Source organism: Fundulus heteroclitus, chromosome 22 (genome assembly GCF_011125445.2).
Source record: "Fundulus heteroclitus isolate FHET01 chromosome 22, MU-UCD_Fhet_4.1, whole genome shotgun sequence".
Lineage (NCBI taxonomy): Eukaryota > Metazoa > Chordata > Actinopteri > Cyprinodontiformes > Fundulidae > Fundulus > Fundulus heteroclitus.
The window spans coordinates 31,112,247-31,131,779 of record NC_046382.1 but is presented as its reverse complement, the minus strand read 5'-3'; positions in this window follow the sequence as shown (position 1 = coordinate 31,131,779).

Sequence of the window (19,533 nt, the reverse complement as noted above, 5' to 3'; positions counted from 1 at the left end):
GAAAAAACTGACCAAACCTTGCCTTGCTTGATAAATTTCTTCACACATTTTGTCATATGACAAGTCTTTTTAATTGGGATTGTATGTGATAGACCAACACAAAGTAGTTGAAGAAATTTGATTTTTTGTTTTCAAAAGTTTTAAAAATAAAAACCCAAAAATTGAGACCAGTGTTAAATTGACTTTAAATAGAAGTTATGTTTTATCTTTGATTTTACACTGCTCTTTGGAAAAGGCTAGATCATGTGGTTAACAAGTCAATTTACACAACTACATAATTTTTGATTATCAAAATTGGTTACATTAAAAAAAGTATTATCTTTGTACACAAACTACTTTAATTATTCATTTAAGTTAGTCACAGCTGCAAAATGTCAAGTAAATTTTACACTCACAAAGTATGGCATTTGTACACAATTAACAGTAAATAAAATGCAGGATACTTTTTAATGTGTAAAATCCAAAATTATCTTCCTTCATAAACATTAAAAATTACAGTCACAAATCAATCAATATTAAACCATTTACACAATTATTTAAACCATTACACTGTAGTTCTTGCCATATGTTTACTATGTGTTCATAACAGAGCACCTCGCTCTCTTGCATTGAATTGAATGTTTATGAGCATTTTCTTGCAGGAAGTTGTACCTCTACCCTACTCTTAAGTCATTTTATCAACCTCTGGCAGGTTTTCCTCCAATAATTTCCAGGATTTAGCTCAATCTATCCTTCATCTATGAAAAGCATCCCTGTCGCTGCAAAAGGAGAGCGCCTCAGTGGTATGATGTTGCCACCTCCATGTTTCATGCTGAGCGTGGAGTGTGCATGGTTAAAGTCCGGTGTTAATTCTCTGTTGCACCATTTTCCATTGCCCAAGAGGTTTAACTTTTGATTTATGTCAACAGAGCACCTTCTTCCACATCTTTGTTGTGACTTTTTTCTTGTCACTCCTTCATAAAAGGCTAGATTTGTAGAGAACATAATAGTTGTCCTGTCTATGTTTTCATTGAAGCAATTTGAAACTACACACAATTTTGTTTCCTCTGGATAATTAGGCACCGCTTTGTTAGTCTAGCCAAAAAAAATGTTTTCAAATTGGAGGTTATAATGAGAAAAAATGTGATAGAGTCCTAAATGTATGAATATTTTTCCAAGGCATCGTACGTCTACTGGCTGCACAGATGTGGGAAATGAACCCTCAAATAAAGCTTCCTGCTCAGTGTCACAGCAGCCCCCTGTACTACATTTCCTGTCCCACAGCATGAAAATCCAGAATGGTGAGAGGTATAGAGCCAACTTCCACTTAAATATGCAATACTCCCATCATCCTAATGCTGGGTGGTTGACACTCCACGAGCGTATTTTCCCGTCGGCAGTTGTTTTGCATCTTGTGAGAGGATGGTGTTGCAGCACAACTGAGGAGGCTTACATAAAACCGTGGCTGTCGTACGTACACGGGGAGGATAGAAATCTGCCGATTCAAGGGATTTAATGTCATGGAGCTCATCATAGGTTTGATGTTTTCTCCTTTAAAATGTGTGTATGAAGCAGGAGTAAATATATTTTTTGTAGCGATATCGACATGACAGGCAATTTTTTTTCTTTTTTAAATTCTGTGGCTTGAGTGGCCTTTAATCTGACAGTCACCACACAGGAAATGAGTGAAGACAGAAGAGGAAGGACCTGAGGGAAAGGTCCCCGAGTCAGGACCCAAACCAGTGACAACCGCGTCGATGACTAAGGCCTCATGGGTCACACTTTTCTGCTCCTGCAGCCACGGCCACACCCAGGAAATTAATGTTGTTTTAGTGTACCTACATCCAATAAGAAAACACAGCAAGAAGGCTGCAAGGCACATTTAAGATTATGGAGGAAAAATTATAGTCCATGAAGTTCAATTACATTTGTGAAATTTGCTATAAACCCCAAATTGAAATGTCCGACATATCCAGGTAAGTTGAAACTTGGGTTATAAATAGCAAAAAGGCAAAGAAAACACGACTCTAGGCAAGAACACCTCTATAGGAGCCTCCAGCAATTTCACACTGTCTGACTCCTGAAGAACTGCATGAACAGTCTGATAACAGAGTAACTGTCCACTGCACGATAGATCACTCCCATTTCAATATGGCCCCTTCAGTCTACTCCCCCTTCTGTCGGGTGTAAACAAAAACTGAAAACAAGGAACGTGAAGCATTTGAATAAATATTTGTACCCGTATCGTATCTGAACAAATCGGCTGAAGTGTTTGAGATTCCACTGGCGGTCGGGGCCCCAGACAGTTTCACTTAAAAGATAAATCCTTTCTCAGATGCATACTTGTCCTTCTCTATTATCCCCCGCAGGGAATCACATTCAGTGAAAAAGAGTAAAGAGCATTTCCTATGAGAAGCTCCCCAGGGCAAGTGGAGCTCCACACTGCCAGGTAAAGATATCATCTGAAAAATAAAATCAGCCACAAAATGTTTTTGATACTGAACACTAAATCCCTAAAAAAATATGATAAATTTAGCATCGAAAAGGTCACCATGGAGGGTTAGTTAGCTTTTTAGCTAAAATCAAACTCGATTAGGAACAAAAACCTACAACATTTTTATTGCAGGGAAATTACTTGTAAGATCCTTCTTCACTTTTATTTTCTGTCATGATCTTTGGGTGTTTGAGTTTTGTTTTCGTTTGTGTTTGCACATTGATCATTTCCCTGTTGTTTATGGGTCTTGTCATTTTCAGTTTGTTTCACTGTGTTCATTATTGTTAGTAAGGTGTTTCCATATTGGTTCATTGCATTGTGATTCGTTTCTTCTGTTCAGTTCTTTGTTTCATTTGGATTCATTTCTCTGAGCAATGTTAGTCCATTGTCAATCATTGTCATTCTCTCGGTTTCTCTGCTTTCATTCTGCCACAGTATTTTCTCTCTTAACAAAGTGTCCTTAAAATAACACATAGGATCAACCAACAGTAATTTCCTTATATTTTAAGGGTTTCCAGGGTCTTCAGGTGTTTCAGAGGACAATATTAGCTATCACAGTAAGATGAATGTTATTTTTACTGTACTTATTAAAAATGTAGGACAGTGGCACATTTGCCACCATGTTGCATCATGTCTTTGTTTGCATGCTCTGCAAGAGCTAATGAACAGAGGAGTGCAGCGACTGTAAGGCGAATAGTGGCATGCTTTCTTATCTTATCTTGGTAAATATTTCAGTTGTTCACCATAACTGATGTTGACTTTATTTTCCCTAGTTCTATTTGTCTCACAATATGAGACACAATTGCATAATGCACCTTCATTGTTGGAAACACACAATGTGTTGCTTTTCTGAACATAATTTTGGATCTGAACTCGATGCACCTTTTTTTTTTTTTACGTGTCCTGTCTGGCAGTGTAGCACTAAGAATTGCTTTCATAATGCCAAAGAGAGCTCAACAGATTTACTTTCACAAGTGAAGCATTGTGAAGCATTACTGCTTCAAAGCGCTCTGCTTGATATTCATGCAAAAAAACTGTACACGATATTATGTTAGGATTGTTTCTAATTCAATGGACACAGAAACAGAAAGGTAAAAGAGATGAGCGAAAGGAGAGAAAGGTAAGGCAAAATGTTAAAAAGGAGAAAGGTGACAAAGATAGAGCAGAGGAAAAAGAGAGTGCAGCAAAACATCCTCGGAGGAACTTAATTAATTAAACTGAGTTTAGCAGAGTGCACAAGTCACCTGAAATTTGCTTGTTAACTTCCACTTCTCCAAGTATTTATTCACTTTTCCAACAAACCCACAATAATATGACAGTTTTTATTTTTACTACATGTACAATAACCATTGCCAATTAAAAAATTAACCAATACTTGAAGTTCTGCTTGTAACCATGTCTACATTTGGGTTGCAATCCAGTTAAACATACATTATTGTATATTATATATATTAGATTATATATTATTTGGTACCATTATATTTCATAACCAATTTTTTTGATTGTATCTCTACTGATCTTTAATTTTTTTTAAATTACATTTCCTCATATACATATATCTCCTTATATGTATGTATATATATATATATATATATATATGCACATTTAATGTAGTAAGATCATTTACACAGTATTTGCTAAATTTGCTGTATCTGTTTTTGACCTCTGAAAAAGGATAGAGTCTGATTCAATTAAATCAAGATCTAAAAAATGCTAATGTTGTACAAACTATAGTAATTATTTTTTTGTTTTGATGAAATTAATCTAACTGGAGTTTATATACACCTGGTTGACTGACCAGATACTTAACATTTCACGGAAAAGAAAGCAAACAGTGACTTAGTTTGAGGAGATAAAACAGCTTTTGGACAAATAGCATAATCCCCAACATGAAAACATCACGGCTCACTGCTTTAATCATAAAGGATTTCATTTTTGCTGAGACATTAATGCCCTGCCTGCTGCAGCATTGTAGATGTGATTTAACAGTGTGAGCAATATCCCATCACTTCTCTAGGTTCAACTTTAAAACCTCATATCAGCAAATATTACACTGATTAGCCAATTGCAAACGCTAAAAGCAAAGCATCACACATTTACTGAACCTGTAATATGAACAGAGGCAGCATTTACAAAATGAAAAGTAAACAATGTTGTCCATATTTCGATTCTGAGCCTCAGCAGTGATGGTGATGATATTCTCATTGAATATCTAGAGGAACGGGAAATTAGTATCAAATGTACGCTTTTATGCAAACGTATTTGTGGATGTTTGTGCTGAAAAAATTAGAAGCCATCATCCTAGAGCCAATTTCACAGTGTCTGTGTGTTGTTTTGGTCTGTATGCGACACTGTGCACCTTTTTTGACAGAAGCTATATTAGCATATGAATACCAATAATGGGGTGAGTTTTTGAGGCAATCCCAGCTCCATTTTGCTGCTCCGCCTTTATCCTCTAATTTTGTTTGGATTTAGACTTGCACAGGTTTTATTGTGACAAACATTTTCCCCCTTTTTTTTAATACAAGCAACCTTTTGGCTCTCATACCACAAATAAAAAAGTTAATCCTATCACTATTCCCAAAGAGCCTCACAATTTTTTCTTTTTTGACATTTCATCACTGACCTTGATCATAGCATGACTTATCATTGTCACTGTCATCCCATTCCTTTTCGAAGTTGTTAGAAGAATACACAAGTAAGCCCAGTCTCTCTGGCCTTGTAGAGCTTATTTGCCACACAGCCTGTCAGTCAGACTCTCAGCTCATCACTATGAAATTGCTTCAAAGTTAACCTTGTTGCATGAAATATTTGGCAACATTTTCTCAGAAATGTACAAACTATACGTGAGAATTGCTCACATAATGTGGAAATAACCCTAAACCCAGCCAAGGGATTGCACCGCATCCAAATGTTATTGCCTGAGTCAGTGATTTATTTACAGAGAAAACCATGAGGATGGCAATCAGTCTGTAACACCTGAGAGGTCAACAGCCTGCTTTCAGACTTTGAGCCTCGTCGTGACATAGATTAATCAGAATCAAATAGAGCCAAGTGTGGAGAAAATGCTTCGTTGAGCCAAGAAGTGTAGAATAATGATTGGATTCAATCAGCTTTCTGCTCAGCTTTCATTCAGTAGTGTATTTCGATCATGCTGAACCCCAAAGCATAAAGCAAAGTTCAAGTTTGTCTCCATGAATGTACGTGCAGCAAAGACAGAAGTGACAGCTCTCTGTTGTTCTTTATGCATAAAGATGTACAATTCGAGTGCAATTATGTCCAAACTAAATAGAATCAACATCCATTAGTGCAACAGCTGCTGTTTTTGGTGGTCTATCTCTACCAGCTTTGCACATCTAGATAATGAAATGTTACCTTATTTTTAAAAAGCACATTGGTAAGAGAACATCCATGAGCAAGAGTTTATAAGTCTTGTTTAGTGTCATTGTATTGTTTGAAAGTTAATCTCTGAAGGGTTTTTTTTCAGCCTGCAACATGTTTTCTTTCAGGGTTACCCTGTATTAAAGGCCATCTGTCTTACCACAAACTTTGTTTCACTGTCACTGCTGAGCAGATGTAAATCTACACTATGCTGCTATTATATTGCCAAGTTTAATACCGGGAATGATGTGTTCAGGGTGCCACTACCATTTTGCATTTAAAGCGAAACACAATTTTGGTAACACATGAAAACAGTAACTGATTGCACATGTTTGCTGTGTCCCTTACTAAGAGGAGTTCTTATGGCTTTCTTTCAACAATTCAGCAATCTTGCCAGTTTTCCTTAAAGGACAGACATGTGGAGTGCACAAATAATTGTTATCCTCACAGCAGATTTTTACACCTAAGCAGTGAATAAACTGCCCCAACAGGTAGAAAGTCTTGATGAAACAATCTTAAAAGCTTGTTTTGAGTTTGTATAGAAGCCAAATATTAAAACTGAGTCACTCCGCATTATTGCTAATTGTACATTTGATGTCCTGACAAATCTCCACCATTTATGATTTACAGGATGCGTTTAAATAACATCTCCATATTAGTTTTTTTTGGTGCTTATAAAAAGCTCCCATAGAACTTGTAATGCCATTTACGACGTGACACGCTCCAACTCCCATGATGCAACATGGTCAAAATGGCCGCTGACTCTCAGCATGCATCATGGTCATCCTGACACCAGCCATAGCAACGAGATAACGTTGCTATGAGACGATATATAGGCGCTTGGCACGCACAAATCTTTCTTCTTTGCTGGCATTACGCCAAACTGAGGAGACACCCACAGCTGTTCATCCCGTTGGGACCCCAATGCTTAATTACTCCGAGACGGAGTTTGCTTTAACTGCTGGATATTTCTGATGTATGTGCATGCATTTTTGTAAGTGATTCTGCTGTGTTTTGGTTGGTTACATCTTGGCTCAGCCGAGAGCCGATCTTCACTTTTTCCCCTTTCCATCCTTGTCTTCAGTTCAATCTCTTTGTCTGTAACTTTTCCAGTTTTGCGCACTTTCTTTGAAATCCTTGTTCAGGAGTAAGACCGCCTTTTGGCCAAAGCTTGCCCTGCACTAGGCACGTGCGCTAAAGACGTCATTAAGAACTCTCCTCACGTATCACGCAAGGTCGTAGGTTATATGTCGTCATAGTTGCCATCTTGGGAAGGTACAGAGTAGCTGAGCGGTTAGCTAGCTTGTTATGAAATACAGAAGCGTCCATCTAGTTTCTCAAAGCTACTTTGTCTTTCAATGCTGCTACGTCAAGTGCCGACGTCTTGAATGTGATGTTTAAACAACTCTTCTCAGTTGAACTAAGAATGGCTACTTCTCATTTTAATCAATTTTTTACTTGTTTATTTTCATTTATTTTCTTTTGCATGTTTATTTTAGCAGTGAGTAGAGTTTCCTAAGGTATTGAAGTACAATAATTACTGTAACAGGGAATTGTTTTGGTTTAATAAATAATAACGTGTGGAATAGTAATTGTTTGTGTTTATTTTGATCCAGAAGTTGCATGGTCTATGAGTACAGAATTACCTCTTTTTTGAGTTAACAACAACAATTTTCATTGGTTTGTGGTAAAGGAGTAAGGATTAAACTCTAATTGCAGTTATAATTTGAGTTATCAACGCTTGCTGGATAAATCTCATCGGTCAGAAACCAATCTGAGCACCCTGTTCCAGCATAAATAAGTTCATAACAGCTAATTAATAAATGCGTTATTGGTATTAATCATTACAAGCTTATAGCCCTGGGATCACAACCATTTGAATTATATTTGTTATAGCTGCCATTTGAGTTTGAATGACCTATTATTAAAATTAGAATATCACATTATAATTAATAATAATAATCATGATCAAACAGGTTTGTGACATAACAAACCACAAAGCATATTATAGAAAAAAGGTCACTACTTGGGTAGAGTTTAATTCTTGTAACAACTAATCTAACATGCAAGTGATGTCATGCAAGTGATGATTATCTCATCAAGTTGAAAGTAAACATAAGATTGTTTATGAAATAAAACATGATCCAGAGCTACCATATACTTCAAGATGCAAGAGAAACCTGTTTTGTCAGCTCATCGCTGTCAAATGTGGAGAACACAATGTTTTAACTGTGACAAATGTTAAATAGTGTCCTTCAAAGAAGTCCATACTATTCTGAAAAAAGTCAGATAAAGTAAATTACTGTTAATATGAACTCTACTTAAATGGGCAACAAGGCGAGGAAGTCTATAAAAAAGGATTCTGTAAACAATGTATCATCCTAAGCTATTTAGTTTGAGTCAAGTCTTCTGTGTCTCATTTGCCACTACATTCCAAAGCTCTTTGGTCAGAATAACAGGCAGATTATCGTGGGTTTTAATTAAAGCTGGAGGAATAGGCTAATTAATTTTCTCTATCAATGGTATGGAGCAACCCTTTAGATAAAGAACATAAATCTAATTATCTTTTGACCTCTCTCTCTTCCCTCAGTAAGCTTCTCAACAATTCTGCCATCAACACACATCATACATGAGCTAGGAAAGTCAGTGCTTAACTTCGCTGCCAGATTCTTCACCAAATCACATTCACTGGCATTCTCCACCTTACAAGCTCACAAGGGGATAGGCCGAGGATTTTTCATGCTCCAGATAACATAGAATCACGGCTCAGAGCTTTGACAGACTCAGGTGGACCATTTCTTACACAAGGCACAAAAAGCAGGGCTTCCCCCCCGCTCCCACCCACAACCAGCAACACAGTGCCAAACAGTATAATTCACCTATTTATATCGGTGTGTCATAGAGCAACCACTTTCTCACCATATGTTGCTTTGTCTCTCTCTTCCCCAAGTCCCTGCTCTATTCTTCTCCTAATGATTTCCCAGCTGCACACCTGGTTACTCAAATACTCAACCCACGGTTTTCATAAAATAAAGACACCCTGAGGAGGTTTTCTGGGTGCAACACAAAATCCAAGCTCTTATGGGATGCGTGTGATAAGGAAAAAGGGTGTGACGGTAAAAAAATAAGTAATGTACCAGCGAGAAGTGAATGAATGGGGTGTAATGGAGCACAATATCTGCATCTTCAGTCCTTATATGTGCTGGATAGAAAGTTGAACCTCAAAGACCAAAATAAAGTTGCCCATCCTTTTTGCTTCCAGAACAGATTCTTGGCTTCAGCGCACAGAACAAGCACGTGTCCACCTTTAAGCACCTACTTTTCCTCTGCTTATCTGTCTGCACTTCATCATATTAAGTGCTGGTAAATGTACCCCTCCTCTTCAGCTCCCCGGCCATCTGAATAAAGCCCACATCTTGTCTGAATTGTTGGACTCATATTATCTCCTCATGCAGTGCTAATCATAGCCATCTCAGTTGGGTTTACAGGATAATGCTGGATCATACTGCTCTGATGGACAGGGAGGCAACCAATTCATCGTGTCTCTTAAAATTTAACGTCATGGAGTCTGCCGTGGCCGTTGCTCAAAGGAATATTAACACAGTGGGAAACAATAATATAACTGCCTCAGTGTTTGAATGTAAATCTAATCGCTGCAGTAAGGCAAAATGGTTGTTGATTTTAGATTTATCAGTAAAATAATAAAAAACAATTACTTCAACATCTTAACTTGCAGTTCTATACACACTTGCTAAACCCATAGACTTTGGTATGTTTTGTCTTATTGATCTACCAACTTCAATACATTTCTTTTGGCATTTTATGTGATCAACCAAAACATAGTAGAGCATAAATGAACATTGGACAGCTTGCATGGTTTGCTGACTTGTTAGAGTAATAGATTAAGGAAGCAGCCAGGGGGCTGAGGTGGGATAATCTGTCAATAGGTCAACAATCAATTGTGCATTCAACACCTCTATTGTTGAATGAAAGCCTTGAAAAGTCCTGTTTGCAGTTTGCCACAAACCATGTAGTTAACACAGAAACATGAAGAAGATGCTGTGGTCTGAAGAGAGAGAGAAGAAAACTTTGGCCTACATCCAAAATGGCATTAATGCCATATGTGGTGGAAACAAACACAACACATCACCCTGAACACACCAGGGCTGGCTTTGTAAGAGCAGTCGCATGGCAATATGAAAGCTGTGCTGTTGTTGATTATAGCTTTGTCCTGCCACATGTCGGTGCGCCTTTGGGAAAGCGACTTAACCCCAAGTTGCATATCGATCTGGGCAATTTATACTGTAGTTATAAAGCTTCCCTTGGTAAAGCAAATATGTTGGACACACTATGAGGCATTGCTGCCAAGTGAATGACACAATGCACTGCATGCTCATCCAGGAGAAGTGAATGCTGTATGTCAAAGAGTTGATGTAATCTTCTGTTTGTTTTTCAAACAAAACGTTTTAACTAATCTCTCTATATAAATCACATTTGTAAAGTATCTTTATTTCATATACTATCCTGGGTTTATATGTGGTAGCATTGTGTTACATTTTGCATCCAAGGAAATGCTGAATGTAAAGCTTATTGAACCGTTACTTATTTTGGGAATTTTTTCTTCTGCTAAAGGTACATTTGTGGTGAGTAACTTCTGCTAATGTTTGAGCAGACGTTACTCCATCCAGGACAGGTGTGTGGGAGGGGCCAGCTCAGTACTTCCTGTTTGCAGAGGTTCATGATGTCACTGATTGCATCACTGGGTAAAACCAAATTAAAGATCAGCTTTTTATGCATAGTATTTTCTTTTGAGTTGCACTGTATGGATTGTTGTATTTTGCAAACCATTTATTTGTGTACATGAGCTTGTAAGATTAATAAGTCTATACCTGTTTCTTTGTTTAGATTGTATTGTTTGGTTTACCCTTTTTTTCCTAATGGTGCAGACCGATGAGTTCCTGGTGTATCAGTTATCTGTAAAAGCAGTACAATTTTGGCCATCAACATCTTAAAATAGAAACTTGTGTCAGTTAAGTTGACCAAGAAGCAACCAAAATGATCTGCTGATTTGTCAGCCTACAACCTTCCTTGAAACTTGCTCTACTGTACCTTACAGTGTCTGACATCAAACCAGGGGACCATGTCCACCCCTTGGAGGGATTTTCTCCAGCCAGTGACTGTAATTTAGAAATTCTGAAAATTGGTTGATGCTGATTGATCGTTTTTAGGGTTAAATTATTATTGATTCAAAGAAGACTATTCACATATTAAAATGTGCTTAACATAGTCAACACGACAGAAAAGTATTAGATAGTACTCCCAAGAATACATAATGAAAACATTTTAGAACAAAATTGTAAAACAATAGACCCAAAAAAAAAAATAATAAATTAAACATCGGAATACTTTTCTTGTAACAACAAGGAAGCCAGACACTTTCTTTTATTTTGGATTTACATGTATTATGGATCCCCTTTCCTATTAAATCAGACAGCTTTGTTTTGTTTCATTAAGTATTACAGCCCTAGACTGTGTAGATAATTTGCCCCTGGTCCCTAATCAGAGCATATTGTAAGTTAACTCTTAGAGTGAATAAATTGTCCCTGACCATTTATCTCTGCAGAGAGGAGGAAAGAGACACATAAGTGTATACAATATGTAGGAACAGATGGGTTCACATGATGATCTTGGTCATTAGGTGGCAGGAAGACAGTGTGTCCTAAACTATATATTCTAATGGCAATGTGTATGGTCACAGGAGGATTTGAGGTGGGGGAGTCCGTTAATCCAACTCCATATGAGGCAGATACAGCATGAAACTCAGCTCCTCCTCCCCTGCCCAACATGTCTCACAACAGCAAGAAATAAAAATGAAATAAAATAACATTGTGCAATACTCCAGGTCTTTCACATGATATTCCAGTAACATATTGATCTTAGCGGCTGTACCATGATAATTATGGGGAATTTTTGCTTATCAAAATGTTCCACAGTAAAAATCTCATTTGGCAAAAATCTTTAAACACAATGAAGCAACCGTCTGAAAAAAACAAAACAAAACAAAAAAACAACAACATTCATATGCTGTAAGGATAAAAAGCTGCTACATTTAATCAGTAATACCAGAAACCTTTGGCTACATCCTGCGAAAACTACCATAGCAGGCTACTCCAATCATCAGAAATGTGTCTAAGCTATTTGCAGTGTTCTGAACAAATACAAATGTCTTAATTTCCTGTGTGACCGCTCTTTTGTAGAGCAAAACCTTTAGTGCTGTCATACAAACATGTTTTTTTACAAGATTTATTGAACATACTACTTTGGTTGCATTTTAGATGTAAGGTATTATGCAACTGGTCTTACAAAGAAGGCTGTGATGCCAAGCTTACAGTGTTAGATAAGGTTGTGGATAACTGGAGCAATAATATGCAATAATAGCTAAAAGATCATAGCCTGGCCAGCCAGACTGAATTACACGGCGCGTAAATCAGTCTGGTAAGGCTCCATCCCCTTTGACCCGAAACAGAGCAGACCAATCATAGAAAGGGAGGAGGGACTCTCAGCGCAGAATTACCCACAATGCAGTAGTGGTTTTCTGTTACCATGCCAGTCAAGATACATACGTAGATTTCTGATTAAGATTAAGAAAGTGCATGTGAGTACAACACGTATCCTCTGATTTTCAGACAAAGGCAGCAAAAAATTGTTCACTGGAGAGTTTGCTCAATGGCATGACATGTTTCACAGACTACAAATTAATAAAACAGAGCGTGTCGCTTGGAGTTTTTTGCGTCACTGATAAGCAGTGTATACTGCATAAGTAAGTCTGGTTGGCCAGGCTAAAAACCTCAGCAAGTACAGGTCAACCCTATAAAATAAGTTTTAGAAATGTTTTGGTAACAAATTTACATATGCAAGACGCAAATTAAGGCAGCAGGGAAGCTTAAATTAAGGATGTATTTACATGAACAATGAATAGGTTACAGTCAGGAAACTACTTATATAATAAGACTGTTAAAGTGGAGCCACACACAAACATACACACCAAGGGGGGGATCTACTGGGTCTGTACCAAGACCTCCATAAAAACCAAGTTTCTAGCTTGTAAGATGATGAAAAAAACAAAACGCTTCAAGCAGTTCAAGACAGTTGTTTACATACATTGCATAAAAACCTCAGTTTGGATCCTCAAATTTATGTATATTTACTAAGTGTCATAAAAAGGGATGATATTTTTTTTTTTTTACATATTTTTCTTTTAACTGTGTTCATAGCCGGTAGTTAAAATATGTTTCTTTAGTATTTGTTAGAACTTCTAATTAAACTGTAAGAAGTTTGGGTTTTGGATGTCCACAAGCTTCTCACATGGCCCATTATTATGGCCCATCCCTGATGACAGAACTGTGGTCTCCGAGTCGGGTTTGTGGGCTACCCAAAGTTTTGTTGTGGGTTTGAGTTTAGGGCTATGTGGCAATCCCTGCAAAACCTCAACTTTATTGTCCTTAAGTGATTTTATTACAAATTTGGCTGTATGCTAAGGACCATGGACCATTCGATGCCTGTAAATATTGCTTTAAAATGACCAAATAATGTTATTTCCTTATGATGTCATGATGCCATTCATTTTGAAAAGTGCACCAGGGTCTAGCAGGCAGAAGACCCCCACAAAATGATGTTGCCACTCTCTTCTCAGGCTCCGTTGCAATGATTTTCTAAGGCTTTCAAGTTTCCCCTTGTTCTTCTAAATGTAATAGTTGTTACTGTAAAACACTTAATATATCCCCCTTTAGACCACAGGACATGTCTCTAAAAATGAAGGTCTTGTCCCTGAGTGCATCTGTAAACTGTAATCTGGCTTTTATGCTGCTTCTGGAGTAATAGCTTCTTTCTCTCTGAGTGGCCTATCACTCAGTCTCATTTCACAGTGGATAATGACACTCCTAGCAGCTTCAGTCAGACAGTTCTGTGGTTGATACACGAGCTATATCAAAACATGTTTATAGATGAACAGTTATATTTATATTTCTTAGCTAATGAAACCTTTCCTTTTTTACGTCAGGGATATTAAAATTGGTCAGATCTATTGTTAGACAGTGAGATAAAGAAAACAAGCGAGAGTATTCTTACACAGTGTATGTAAATAGTTGGTTTCAGATGTGTTTATGGATCATATTTCATCCTGCATCTGGGATTAACACATATAGCATTGAGATAAGAAATTAAATACCTCTTGAAATACAGAAGTTTTACCAGACTTCATAAAATTCATGCACAAAATGTAGGTTGTTATGCGCAAACAGGATGATTTGTCTGTTTCTTATTTGCTTATGACTGTTTGTACAAGTGTGAAGCTACTTTGAGGTGACATACATGGGTAAACAGGGAAGGAACATACATCTCATAAATATCCACAATATGAAATTCCATGTTTTATTGCTGAGTGCAACATATTGATGTCCAAGAATATATTTATCATGTATGCACTGCATTGCGACTCAGTAAAAAGGTATCTCATAGCGGTGCTGTGTTTTCATAGAAAACATAACTATAAAAATATACTTGATCTGAAGTCAATACATTTTTAAAATAGTGAGTATAAATAATCCAGTCAAGTTCATCTTACCACATATTGCAAGAAAGCTCTGAGTTGGCCGCCTAGCATCGGTGGGTGAATAAACAAGTAACTTCCAGTTCTTTCTGTGAGGGAATGCATTGTTGTGGGTCCATATTGGCACCAGTTTATGTCTGCTTCAAAATTGTATTATCTGTTTAGGATCAAATCTCCTTATTATTGGTTCAACCATCGAAGGCTGCCAAGGGACTGCCACCAGAATGGACGCAGTGTGTGCTGCAGGTGCAAATGAAATCCTGGAAGAGAGTGCTCAGACAAAAAAGGCACAAACAAAAGCACAACAACTGAGCCAGTCACCCACCTTCTCAGGGATGAATTTCCACTAGACATATCTTTTCCTTGTAAGCAAATTGTTTAATACCATAACTAGGAAGCACTTGAAAGGACAGTGTTATCTAAATGTATTTAGATAATCAAATTATTGAAGACAGAAGGCAACTGAATAACATAGGAGGGTGCTTGGGGGACATAAGGGATGAATGCTGTCATTGTAGAAAGAAAGCACACCCTGTGTGGCTTGATAACCCCAAACCTCTACAACCACACGCCACAAAGTCTGTTCTATAACTATTAAAACAAACTATTAAAAACGTGTAAAAAATTAGTTGAAAAATGAAGTACATCCCTAAATGATTTAAAAGATAAAAACGCTTCCTTTGATCAGGCTTGATTTCCAGTATTAGTTACCATGGTGACAGACCCAGGTAAGAAGTGAAGCACCCGTGATGATAAAAATCCCAGACTGAATCTGAATATATCTCCATTAGCTACTAATCTTGCTTCCTAGAACAGGACCCAGGTGTACGTTCTTTTAACCATAAATGCACCTCTTGGAACTGAAGCATTTAAAGCATAATGGAATTAAATTACATTGAGAGCATGCAGGATGTCTCCATGTTTAACGGCCAGATGCTCGACTGGGACAGACTGGAGTTGGGGACAGAAAGAGTCTTGGGACTGTGATGGCTGTCAAGGTCTAATGTTATTTTCTGTTTTTGTCTTTGAAAGTCCTGTATAAACCCTCCTAAGTGTCATTTTTGAGTGATTTATTCATTATTTTTTATCCATCCATCCATCCATAGCTGGTCCCTTTTGATGCCATGGATTGGTAGCTCTACTCTGAGCTACAGCTGGATAAGGTACCTTCTCTCTGGATGAGTTCACCCACTCTTATGGAGGAAGCTCATTTTAGCCCGCTTGATCCCAGTATGCCATTCTTTTGGTCATGATTGCTGGTGTGTTTGAAGAGTTTTAGTGGTTTTACTAATATCCTGTGGCCTGATCTGAGCTTCAGCCCCATGGTTGGTAGTCCAGTGGCAAATTGTAATTAAAAGACATCTATTGCAGACACCTGTACAAACAGGCAAACCTTGCCTTTGATCAGGGAGACCAGGGATTTCCATATTGGTGCCAGGACTTTTATTCCTGCATCAATTGTCTTTGTCCATGCAGAGTAGGAGGAGGCCTGGTGCCTATCACCAGTTGTAATTAAACGAGAGTGGGTGCATTCTGGACAGACTGCTTATCCATCACAGGACAACACTGAGACTCACAGGACAACACTCATCCATACACATAAATTATTTTGATTTTGGATGGTTGGAGAAAGCCGGAGTACTTGGAGAAAACTTATACAGCCACACAAAGAGAATGTACAGTAAACTATCTGCAGAAAGACTCCTGCCCAGGATTTGAACAATTCCCTTCTTCCTGTCAAACAACACTACTAAAACTGTTCCACCATGCAGTCATATGTCTTTATTTGGCTTAGTTAGGGTGTTTGTTGCTCTTTTTTTTTTGTTTTGTTTTTTTATTCTTATTTTTCTTACTTTTTAATGGTTTCTACTTCTTCCAATAAACCTGGAATTGTTTATCTGGATTGAATTGTGAGTTTGTCACACGCACTTTCGTTCTTTTTCTCTTCTTTCACCTCCATTACCAATTTCCTTACTTGAATTTAAAAAATCTAGTCACCGATAAGGCAGAGAAAAATAGTCTACAAATATTGAAGACTTTAATTCCTTCTATTTCTATATTAAAACTGTGCCAAGTTTAAAAAAAAGACCAATTATGAAGTTGCCTAATTAAAGAACTCTTAAATAGCTGTGTGTGTGTGTGTGTGTGTGTGTGTGTGTGTGTGTGTGTGTGTGTGTGTGTGTGTCCTGCTGGGTGTTTGTGCCTGGTCCTTAAATAAACAAAATGCCATGAGTTGGCAGGGTGATTTGTTTGTTTTCCCTGTTAGAGGAACGATGAAGGGTTGTGACATGCTGGCTGCTTGCTCTAAATTAGACTGTAAGGAAGCAATTAGTGTGGCATATAACAGTTCAAATTCCCATCTCCTCCTGTGCCAATCATAATACAATTTCAGCTCACAAATTAAGTCAGATTTGTTGAGACAATGATATCACAAAGATCTAAAACTAGGTTAAGTTCACTTCTTTTCTTAATCCCACATTAAGTGATTGTTTCCTTTAAATAAGAAGCAAATTAATAGACCTTTATCTCTACCACTCACTGATAAGAGTCCTTGCTCCGTTCACTTGTGTAAACAGTGGAGTAAACAGAGCAATAAGGAAGGAGACACAGCTGAGAAAATCACAACTGAATCCAGAATGAATGCTTTAGAGATGAACATTCACAGGTCAGGGTAACTGAGCAAAGTCTCCAGATAAGAAGCATAGTGAAGTGTAAAGAAGGGAGACTTTATAGAGGTGATAAAGGCAGGGAGCAATGAGAGAATAGATCTTATTTGAAGAAAAAGCTGACAATGAAAGGCAAGCACTCAGGACAGATAATAGGAGCGATCGATAGATGTCTAAATGTTGGTGGAGAAGAGCCACAGAGAGATTAAAAATCATTATCTGAAAGGCCAACACAGCTAGCTGACCAACTGAGTAATGCTCTGATCCAGACATCAACCCCTCTTTGTCTGCATTAGAGCAGATAGATTATCACAAATACACAAGTACTATGAAATTCATTACCAGGCTTAAAAAGTTGTCATCTACAAGGTAATTTTAGTCACTTTTAGGATACAGAAGCACCCAAAGGTGATCTCAGCATGGTAATTCCAAAGATAAAAGACTCAATTTGCTGCTATTTCTAAAAATCTAATTTTGTACCATAATTTTGGATTTGTGTAATTTTGAGACAACTGACCAATATCAAAACTACTACAAATAACACTTCCGTCCATTTGGTAGTTACATACATTAATAACGTGTGCAAAATAAAAAGAGAATCATATTATAAAGGTTATCTTCATGTTTCAAAGAAAAAGTTATGAACAGAAGATTAACAACATAAAGCAATGGAAGATATATGTTGTCTTAATCTTAATAATAAAACAGTAACTAAACAGAGGAGTGAAATTGATACATTGCACCTTTAGGAATTCAGAGATACATGTTTTTGTCAAGCAAATAAACACTGATCTGGGATAAGACTTGCTCTGTTGCTCTAGAGCACAGAGAGAAATAAGAGAGCTAGATAACGTTAAGGAAGTCAGTACTAGATTCATGATGTTAGCTGTATCTTATGCAGTAAATGCAACCACATGGTGTCCTGTGTCCTATTTTGGGCCTGTTCCAAACCTGGATAGATGCAGAGGGTTGCGTCAGGAAGGGTATCTGGCGTAACACCTTTGCCAAATTTACCATGTGAGTCAATAACATGATCTCCATACTGGATGAGACCTGGCTTAACAACGACCACCACTGGTGCTGATGACCGACAGCGTAGTGGTGGAAATTGGGCTACTGATGGGAAGAAAATTGTGTAAGAGTTATCTTGAAGGAGGAGATTGTCACAAATGTTCTGGAGGTAAAAACAGTGCCAGATAGGGTGATGAGTTTGAAGCTAGAAATTGAATGTGTGATGTTCAGTGCTGTCTGAAATAAAGTATTTCTGATTCTGATTAGTAGTCATACTGTATCTCAAAGACAGAGTGTGAGTTAGACGACAAGGAGAAATTCTGGAGCGACTTAGGCTACGTTCACACTGCAGGCCTTAATGCTCAATTCCGATTTTTTTTTTAAATCAAATTTTTTTGCGTGGTCGTTCACATTTCCAAATATATGTGACTTGTATGTGATCTCCTGTGTGAACTGAATTCATTCAACCTAAGTGTCCCGCATGCGCAGTCGAGGACGCAATGACGTCACACGTAGCAAACATGCTCAGTGTTTGCGGAAGTGAACATGGATTATAATGCTGGCGCGCATTTTGCGATTATTAATTTATTTTCTAAACGGAGCTTTCCATCCATTGACTGCTCTCCTCATTGTAGTCCGCTATGGGTTCGTTTTTCTTCCTGCTTCTGCATAGCAGGATGCAGAATAGTGACGTTTGTCGAATATCGGTGACGTACATGTCGGATTAATGCGACCCGGCCGTACAGACACAGGTCGAATTTGAAAAGATCAGATACGTATCGGATTCAGGACCACATATCCAAGTGGCCTGGGTCGCATTTGAAAAATCTGATCTGTGTTGTTCAGACTGTCATAAAAAGATCAGATCCAGGATGCCATGCGGCAAGAAAATCGGAATTGGGTAACTTCAGGCTGCAGTGTGAACGTAGCCTTAGATGAAGTGATGCAGAATGTCCCCAGAGGTGAGAAATTTGGGACTGGTGCCGATCTCAATGGACATGTTGGAGTGGGGTAGAAGAGGTGATGAGGAAGCGATCGGCAGGTTTGGTATCCAGAACAAGAATGTGGAAGGACAGATTGGGGTTGACTTTGCAGACAGAGGATGAAAATGGCTTTATTGAATACTTAAGGCAAGGAATAAGGCAAGAACAGAGGGTGATTTACAAGAGCAGAGATAGGAGCACACAGGTGCCTTAAATCTTGTGTAGACCATGTAACTTGAAAAAACTTGGTGACAGAAAGGTAGCGATTTGTGACAGTTGCCACAGGATGATTGTGTGTAGAATGTCTCAAATGGTGAGCAGGATGATAATAATAATAATAATAATAATAATAATAATAATAATAATAATAATAATAATAATAAGTGAGCAAGGGAACATTTTTGTCAATCT